The sequence below is a fragment of the Neopelma chrysocephalum genome, unplaced genomic scaffold (assembly GCF_003984885.1).
Source record: "Neopelma chrysocephalum unplaced genomic scaffold, ASM398488v2 Primary Assembly neopelma1_80b, whole genome shotgun sequence".
Taxonomy (NCBI): Eukaryota; Metazoa; Chordata; class Aves; order Passeriformes; family Pipridae; genus Neopelma; species Neopelma chrysocephalum.
Genome location: NW_020897742.1, coordinates 14,726,253 through 14,735,473, shown reverse-complemented (window position 1 = coordinate 14,735,473; position 9,221 = coordinate 14,726,253).

Below are 9,221 nucleotides of genomic sequence, written 5' to 3'. Positions count from 1 at the left end.
TGGCATCAATGACTCTGGCTACCCTTTACAAATTTTATATTGATAGAAATTGCCTCTTTCCTGTCAGCTATTTATGGGCTAGCCTTATCAGAGACTGACTGCAGCAAACTGTATGAATAGCAGTGAGTTTAAAAGAGGACAAAAATCCCATTACAAACTCTCCTTTTATTGATTTCACAAGAAAAAAAAATCTGCTGTAAATAAGGAACTTAAACATTTTATGTAGACCTAAGTATCTGGGTCTACTTGTCTGCTGATAATGGTGTTGCTTCCATACAGTAACCTGTACAATAATTTATAAACTGTGTATAGCTCAACCAGCTGAATTCAAGGACCAAGGGGATGAAATAAAAACAGAGGTCTCAGTTCAGGATCAGAAGCAGATAAAGGTGTGGTGATGCAATTCTCCTTTACACATATTCCTTTGGAGATCATTTCTGAAAGAGAGGAGTAGGTGACAGCGTAGTTCAATTGTGGCTAAGGCAGTAGGAGAATAGTTTCGTGCCTATGATGAGAATTAAGTCATGACTATCCCTAGAAAAAGGCTCAAAACTTCAGCCAGATGGATGTGCCATTGACATTGGTCATGTTTTAAAGAAGGAAGTAAAGCAGAGGATGCAATTAATTTGAGGACACCTAGGAACTTGAGCGAATCTGTAGCTCACATAGTGTGTGAGCATGTATTCTCTGGTATATAAGAGCCTTTCTGTGGTATGATGGCTCTAGCACAGTCTTTTAAAGTCACTTTTAACAAGCACCAGCAACTAGACTGTGCATCAAAGAAAAACTACTTGAAAGCTCAACCCAGTGGAACTAAGAAGCACTTAAAGAATGGGTATAGAACTACTGCAACACCATGCCAAATGAGGTATACAGGGGCATATATATTTCTACAGAAAAGTATGCACAGTGTGAGCTAAATGCATATTCTGCAATTTTCACGAAGAAAAACAAACAAATAACAGGAAATTTTTAGAAAAAAGGCTTTTTATATTTTTTTTGTAACAACTAGAACACTTTGGGTAAAGGCTGCCCACCAGGTTCGCAACGTTTTATAGTTCAGCTGACTGTGTGCTTTTTCTGAGTACAGGTGAAGACTGAAGGTAGAGAAAGCAAATTCAGCAGGAAAAATACTTTGATACTGTAGTTATGTCTATTCTAAAATGACAGGTTTTGTTGGGATATAGTTATTCAAGATACTGCCCTAAATGGCAGAGGAGATTTTTCATTCTTCTGAAATATAATGGGAAGGAGAATTATGTGACACAAGGGCATTCAAAAACTCAAAACTCTTTGTTGGAAAGACTGAAAAAAACATGGAGTTATAGTACAACAAATAATATTTCTGAGGTGGCAGGAGCTGATGAACTGATAAAGCAAAGCTGAAGTTTTGGGACAATAAAAAACACTAGCTAGGAGAGTTTTTTGTGGTGCAGAAAACATACTTCCTAAAATTAACTTACATAATTTCAAAAGACTCAATACAACTCTACGTCATAGAAGAATGAAAAAGATTATGAGTACACATTCTTAAATTTAATGTTCTCGTTGGCTTTCCATCCTTCTCGGGTTGCCTTCTGGAGAAATGACACCTCATGGCATGATGCTGTCATACACACAAACACTTTATGGCAAAAATGCTAAGGTTACTTCTTAGCCTATTGGTCCAGTCCCATTTACCTTAGTACAAATCCTGGTGAAATTAGCTAGTGGAAGAATGGTAAAGGACCCATACAAGGGCTTGCTTTGAGCTATAAAGGCACTGGGAGACGTACAGGTGGTTGTACATAGCTCTGGAACTCCTGGGGAGATCTGGTGCCTGTTGGCCTCTGAGCATTAATGTGGATTATTCTCTGGCACTAATTGTTCTGCTACAATGACAGTTGATCCCTTTAAACCTCCCAAAGTTGAAAGGCCTCTTAAATCACTTAGAGTCATGACATCTTCTACTTCTTCTGAGCCATGTATTCTGGGCTAAAATCAGTACTGTATCTTTTGCTAAAATGTTACAGTAATAATTTTAATAACTCATTTCTTAATTTCCTGCTCCAGTGATCTTTTAGTGTCTACAGAAAATCAGGAGTTCAAGTTACCAGGCTCCATTTCTCTTTTTTTTTCCTCATTTTGAAAATCTTTCTTTATTCGACCCTTAATTTCTTACTTCCTACCTGCTTATTGATTAGTTTTGCTTTGTAATGCAGTAGTTAGAAGAGTAGTGTCCTAACGCTTTTAAAACTCAAGGAAAAAATCCCAAAACAGCATGATCCGATGTTGTGAAGAAAGTCATCTTTAAAGGCAGAGCTGCTTCAATGAAAAGTGAGGGAAAATAAGCATGATCAGATGCCAGAAAACACCACCTTTGGTATCCAAGATGGCTATACTGTAGCAGTGAATCTACCTTGTATGGGAAGCTGTGGTTTGAGTGTGTTTCAAAATGGCTTTTTGTGGTCCCTGTGCTGGCTCGTGCTTTCTTCTTCCCAAAATCCCCCATGGCCAGTTCTTATCTCTGTCTCAGGAATGTCCTGAGAAGATATCAAGAAGTCTTCTCATTGGACCCTTTAACCCCTTCCTGCGATTGGGTGTCCTGTAAGCCCCCTGACCCTGAATTGGTCACTCTGTGAATCGTCCTAGGACCTATATATGTAACCACCCCAACAATAAAGCTCTCTCTCTCTGTCCTCCTCTCCAAGACCCGTGTGCTGTCTCTCCGGCTGCCATGGGAACACATGGGTGGGGGGAGGGTGTGCACCTAACCCCTCCATGCGTCCAGGACCCTGAAGAAACCCCTGGAGCTGGAGTAACCCCTTCCCTATCCACCTCAAGCCTTCGGAAATGGAACCCCACAATGGGAGGAATGCACCCAGACTATACAGTTACTGACTTCAAAGCAGGAATTTGGTTAAAAATAGATGCAAACCATGTAACTCCTTTGCCACCTAACATGTGCTCCCAGAGTTCAGCTTTCAGTACTTTTCCAAAAAGTTTTCAATATAATGTTTTCTCAACTCCATATTTTGAGAAAAATTATGTTAGGAATTGTAAATTTTAAAATTTAAAATTTTAAATTAAATTTTAAAATATTAAATTTTAAAATATTAAATTTTAAATGGTTCATTTTTAAGGGCAGGACATCCTACGTAATTATTTGTATCTCAATCACTCTCTTTTGACACTCTTTTAAGTCAGGCATTTTATCAAATTAACTTTTCTCAAATAGTTTGACCTAAACTGACAACTTCAAATGTATGAATTTCCTAAGCATATTATGAACTGGAAGCAGGTTGTAGTTACAGTTACTTGTTAGCTAATATTGTACACAGAACTATTATGTTTGGGAGTTATATAACCTTGGACTGGTTTGCAATAGGCTTGCAAATTTAGAAAGCAATGACTGACCTTTGAATATGTCTAAGACAAGAAATAATGAACAAAGAAATCTCCTGATGTGCTGTAATATACACCAGTTTGCAGCTAACAAACATTATTTTCCATTTTAAATGTTAGCAGTTACAGTATATCAACTTTGTCTTCTATGTATGTCAGAATAAAATCAATAAAACTTGCAAATAGCAATTAAAATGCAATAACAATCCCACTCAAGATTTTTTTAAGCAATATGAGCAACTAAGATGATGATGATCATTATCACCTCTATTAATTTTTCCCCCTAGTAGGGTATATTTGCATATTTATGCCACAAATATTACACTTACTAATACAAGCCTTCCCTTTTCCAGCTCCATAACCATGGGGGTGCACACCTGGTGCAGAATGATGCAGTTATTCAGCTCAGCAGAGATGTTTTAAGCTAGCACACTTTGCTTTGCACTTGAAAAGGGTATGCACGGTATGCCCAGTCAGGTACCAGGTGTCACAGACACAGTCTTTGCACTATCTCATGACATAACTAAGGTGACTTATGCTGGTGTCATCCAAATATAGAGATGGGTCTGGGCCAGAGTTCTCAAGTTGTGGTACACATCCCACTAGTAATTTTCAAGCTACTCCTTCTGTGCAAGTACCCAACCTAGCACAGAGTCAGGAACTTTTGCTGCTGATACTGTCATTAATGCTCTTACCTAAGCAAACTGCATTTAGAAAGTGCTATGTAGGATGTTCTTCCCTGTTAATTATAGTCTGGTAAGTATCACTGCAATCAAGTGTTTCAGAAAGCCTGTTTCAACAAAAGGGAGTTCTGACCCTACTCAGATTATAATGTGAGTTTATGTTTTCTTCAATGTTTCAAGCTAGGAAAGGAGAATCTTGAATATACTCTGAAATAAATGAGGGAATAATCTGTCCTGTAAGCCAAACATGAAATTACTGATGAAAAAAAGAAGACTTTTTTGTCTGTATTTGAAATTATTTCTGAATATTTTACTGTGTTACCAGGTAATGCCATTTTCTGTTCTTCTTGGCATGAAAATAATCAAAAGAAAAAATGAGTTCTTCAGCCAAATAAGCGCAGAAGTCTTGGTGTGACATCCAATATGGTTGCAGAACTGACTGACAGCTAATGTGGCACTTCAAGACAGGATCTAAATTAAAGGTTTGTTATGAATAATATATTTGTCAAAACTGCTCTTGTCCTGTTCACATATTGATGTACTATGATTTTTTTGTTTTGTTACTCATATTTTTGACACGAATGATTTTGGGCAATCTAAGTCCTGTATATTCTATTTTTGGCATGAATATTTGGAATTCCCTGTTTGATTGTCCTTTGAACAGCTAAATAAATTATTTGGTATCCCTTTGCCTCCTAATCAAGTTTAGAAAAATGCATAAATATTCTTTAACCCACTTGCCAGAAAGATAGTAGGGTAGAAATATATTTTAGGAACAAGGAGTCATAGCTTGAAAGAATATAAGGGCATTTAAAACCTATCGTGGTTTTTTTCCTTCTTCTTTTTCATTTAAAATTGCTTCCTGGATAAAGAAACAATAAAGTTATAACCCAGATTTATTAGCTGTCTTGGATACTTCAAGTTCAATTTTCTCTTCACTCAAAAAAAGTGAAGGAATTAAAAATTTTTAGAACCTCTATGACTTCAAGCCTTTCTGGCTTAAGTGTCTAAGCTACAGGACTTTAAATAGGGGTTTTTTGAGGTGAAGCAAGCTAAACTCATAGATCTTCCTATCCTTCAGCCCTAAAGACTTGGTGATGGTGGAGGGATGATGTAGCCCAAGGACTTCCATACAGGTGAGCATTAGTTTTATGGAAAACACTTGGAAGATTACGTGCCTGTGTTGTCACTCAGCAGTCTCTCTCAGTATACCATGTTTCCATATCTGTATATAAAGCAAAGCATTTTTTCAAGAAGCACGTACATCAAATTAAATGGTCTTTGGTTTGTATCATAGTGTATTTCCTCCACATATTTAATCCCATATGCAAAGGATGTCTGTGTTTAATATTGTCTGTCAGAGCAGATGACTACAGCTGTCACTGCTGCTAAATCCAAGTGTTGCAAACAGAGATTGTGGCACTGGAGCTGATATTGAGGCACATAGTAGGAGTTTCACACTGATGATTGATAGGTTTATGCCAGTGGCCAGATTTAACAATCACTAAAATATCATGAATGTTTGTGACCTTTGCTGTTGCTTGATCATGCCTCTAATTTTACTCACTCTAAGTGGTCATTTGGATGTTTGCTTATGAGTTGTCTTGTTTTCCAGTTTTGTCCCTTCCTTGTAACAAATTTAATTTAGAATAGGAACTATGTACTACTGTAAATGTGTAGAAACCACAAACCAAATAAATGTTTTTTTTCCTAAAGCTGAGCATAATGCCTAATAAAATAAGCCTGGATGACTGTTCCGCTTTTGGCTAAACTTATTTTCTTTTTTGTCTAGAGAATAACATCTTCCAAGAGGTGATTCCTAAAGTATTACATTCTGAAGTATGCAATATTTTTCCTCAACATGCAAGATCAGCCTTATTGCAACTTATTATATGGGTCATGTGGACATAATCAAAAAAACAAGAACTAAAAGTTTAGGATTTTTACAGAACTTTAATAAAATGCCCTACTTTTTGAACATTTCTGTTTTAATGCTCTGTGTTCCAGAAATCCAGGAAGACAGAAATACTCAGGGATATAGATGAGCCTATAATAATAGCGGACATGCGTGACTGGCAAAATCTGTGGCTTGACGATGTCATGTACAAATTCAATTTTAAAATATAGTAAGCTAGCTACTCACTGACATTTATGATGCATTTTAATTACCTTATTTTATTTTCAGAGTGGGTTTCCCATTCCCAGTATTTTTGTATTTATTTTGTATTTCATATTTCATATTTACTTGGGAAGTGGCCAGATCTGAAAAATGTACTTGGGCAAATAGAGTGCAACTTTTATGGAATTTAGGAATGAGTCCAAAACTTATATCCACAGAGCAACTATGCCGAGAAAAATGCCTGAGCATTAAGATGTTGAAGTATCCCAGGGCTTCAAGTGCTGCAGTGACAAAACCATCTCAGCTCAACAGTGTCCTGCCATCTGTTTAACATTTAGGCTCCTTCACCATTCAAAAAGAAGACATTTCAGTGCCTGGGGACCAAAAGTACTCAGAAGAAACCTTACAAACACTGACCATATTCAATTCAGCAGTAAATGTGCAATGTGGCTGTATTTCTTTAAAAGCACAGTTAGGAAGGTAGTGCTGCCCACTGATAAGAAAAACTGTGAGGGTGGAGAAAGTCAATCTTTTACTATTTAATTTATTTTGTATTTGTGAAATGAATGAAAGAGTTCCATCCTATCCCACTAAAAGCATCTTTTATCTGCTGAAAGGCAGTGTCAAGAGATATTTTAAAGCCACATGAATAGAAAACTCTAGCAATGCAAACCAGTACCCAGGGCTGTCCTCTATCACCCTCACAGAATTATAACCTTGGCTGTGGATTCCCTCTTGAAAAATGGAGCATACCAGGTAAATATGTAGACTTGCTGTTGGACTCATGGTTATGGCTATAACAAAAGCAGGGAGAAAAAGATGTGGTTTGGAACACAACTTACATAAAATGTAATTAATATGTCAGTTAACACATGTGTCAGTTCCTGACAAATAATCTACCACTATTCAAGTATTGTTAGGTACATCCTGTATAGCTGGGCAAATCATCGTTTACAAATGTATGAATCCTCCAGCAGCCAGTGTACAGTCTTAAATCCATCATGTGTTTCTGGTTAGAGAATCCCAGAGCTGGAAATAGCCTTGGTAGGCAGCATTTCAGATACACTCATTCCAGAACCTGAGGCTTTTCCACTCAGAATGCACATGCTGTAAAATCATGCCTGTACCACCTTATCTGCTTTATGGAGATTTTAGGTGTTTAATTCAGATTTATGACACATACACCTACAGGTAATACAAAAAACCAGTGCTATTTTGAAGTGGCTCTTCCCATATTTAAGAACCTCAGAGGCTCTGCATGTTGCTAACTATTTAATTCTCTTTTATTTTCCGTGTAATTCCTATGGATAGGAAAAAGGCATTTAAATGGCATTCTTCTTGGTATGGCTCCAGCTGATATGGATATTGAAAGATAAAACTATCCAAATCTAGTTTTTGACAGGAAGATTATTGAAGTTCTACGAAAAAGCCCCTGAAAATATGTCTAGAATGTATAAAAAAATACTGAGTTTCATAAATTATACTCCAGTGAAGATAAGAAAGTATTCTTTCTCTTCAGAAAGTATACAGCAAAATCAGTCCTGCAATTGTAAAACAAAATGTCACATTTCTCTTCATGCTAATCATTCAGGATGAAACCTGAGGTTTTGATTTGGATTTTAGTGATTTGAATGGCATGGAGGTATGGCCTTCTGTCACATGTATGAAATCATAAACACTGGGGCTAGAAGTGACCTCAAGAATTTATCTTGTCCATCAGTTAGTCCCAAGGACAGATAAAATATCTTTCCCTCCTTCCAAAAGGTTTGTCAAACATATGCTTAGATATCTTTAATGATGGATATTCTGCAACATCCTTATTCAGTACCTCTAAAATCCAACAAGACCAAAGAATTCTGAAATTTTCTCTGGCTTAATTTTTGCACTGAGAATGAACTCAAACCTCAACTTACCAGCTGACTTCACGGGATCCTCACCAAAATGTTGGTGTCTGTGGTGCAGGCGAGAACTTGACTGAGAGGTTTATGTAAAGAGAGATTTTAATACCATCACAATTAATACTTATGAAACTCCAAGGAATTCTACTGATATCATTGAGGATACTCATGGAACATATTGTTATCCAATATGAAAAAGGGGATTATAATCTGTCCCTTCTGATACAGACTCAAGCATCTAATTCCTGTGGTAGTGGTAATATAGTACCTATACTACAAAATAAACATGTATTTTGTGTTGGCATGACTTGTATAAATGGGTGAAAAATCCAAATTCAGTTTTTGATGTAGTTTTGCAGTCAACCACTGGCTTTGCATAATTGGGGTGACAGATCCACTTTATTGCAGCAGCAAATCCACTTTGTAGCACATTTTGTAAAATGGTACAAATGGGCCTGGATCTTGGCCAACATCAATAATGAAGTAATAAACTTATACAAGTAGCAGGGAATTGCAATTGTTTTAATGAAAACACCACTTCTCATGCGTGTTCTGAGGTTATTCTGCTCAACAGTTGCTGTTGGGACAGAAGACTTTTATAAAAGATTCTCAAACATTTTTGTTTGAGAAGGGACACAGGAAAATAAGATTCTGAGAGTCCCACAGCACAAACCTCACCATGTTATGCACTGTTGCCATAGAAAGCACTGGATCATTACTGAGCCACCACTCAAAGGAGCAAGTCTTTTTGTTCGGCCCTGTAAATGAAGCAGCCCTGTAGGAAATCGTTCTCCATCCCTACTGGAAGTCAGACAGTAAAATGCAGCCTGGTCTGCAAGGTTTTGCTGCTAATGCTTTCCTCATCCACGTTGCTTTCTCACCTGATCATCAGAGATTGTCTGCACAGTTTTCTTGATTCATTGTTGCCAGCTTGAATGGAGCAACTCTAGGAGAAAAGAGGCATCAGTCTCTGGAGTTCTGTGAAAATTGTCAGGGTATGTCAGGCCATTAAGACAGGTTGGTATTGATGTGATTTCTCTTTCTGAATGTTGATCAAATGCTCACCTCTCAAAAATCACTGCTTCTCATAGTTGTTGCTTAGAAGGTAACCTGTGATGTAATGCTCTTGAAATGTGA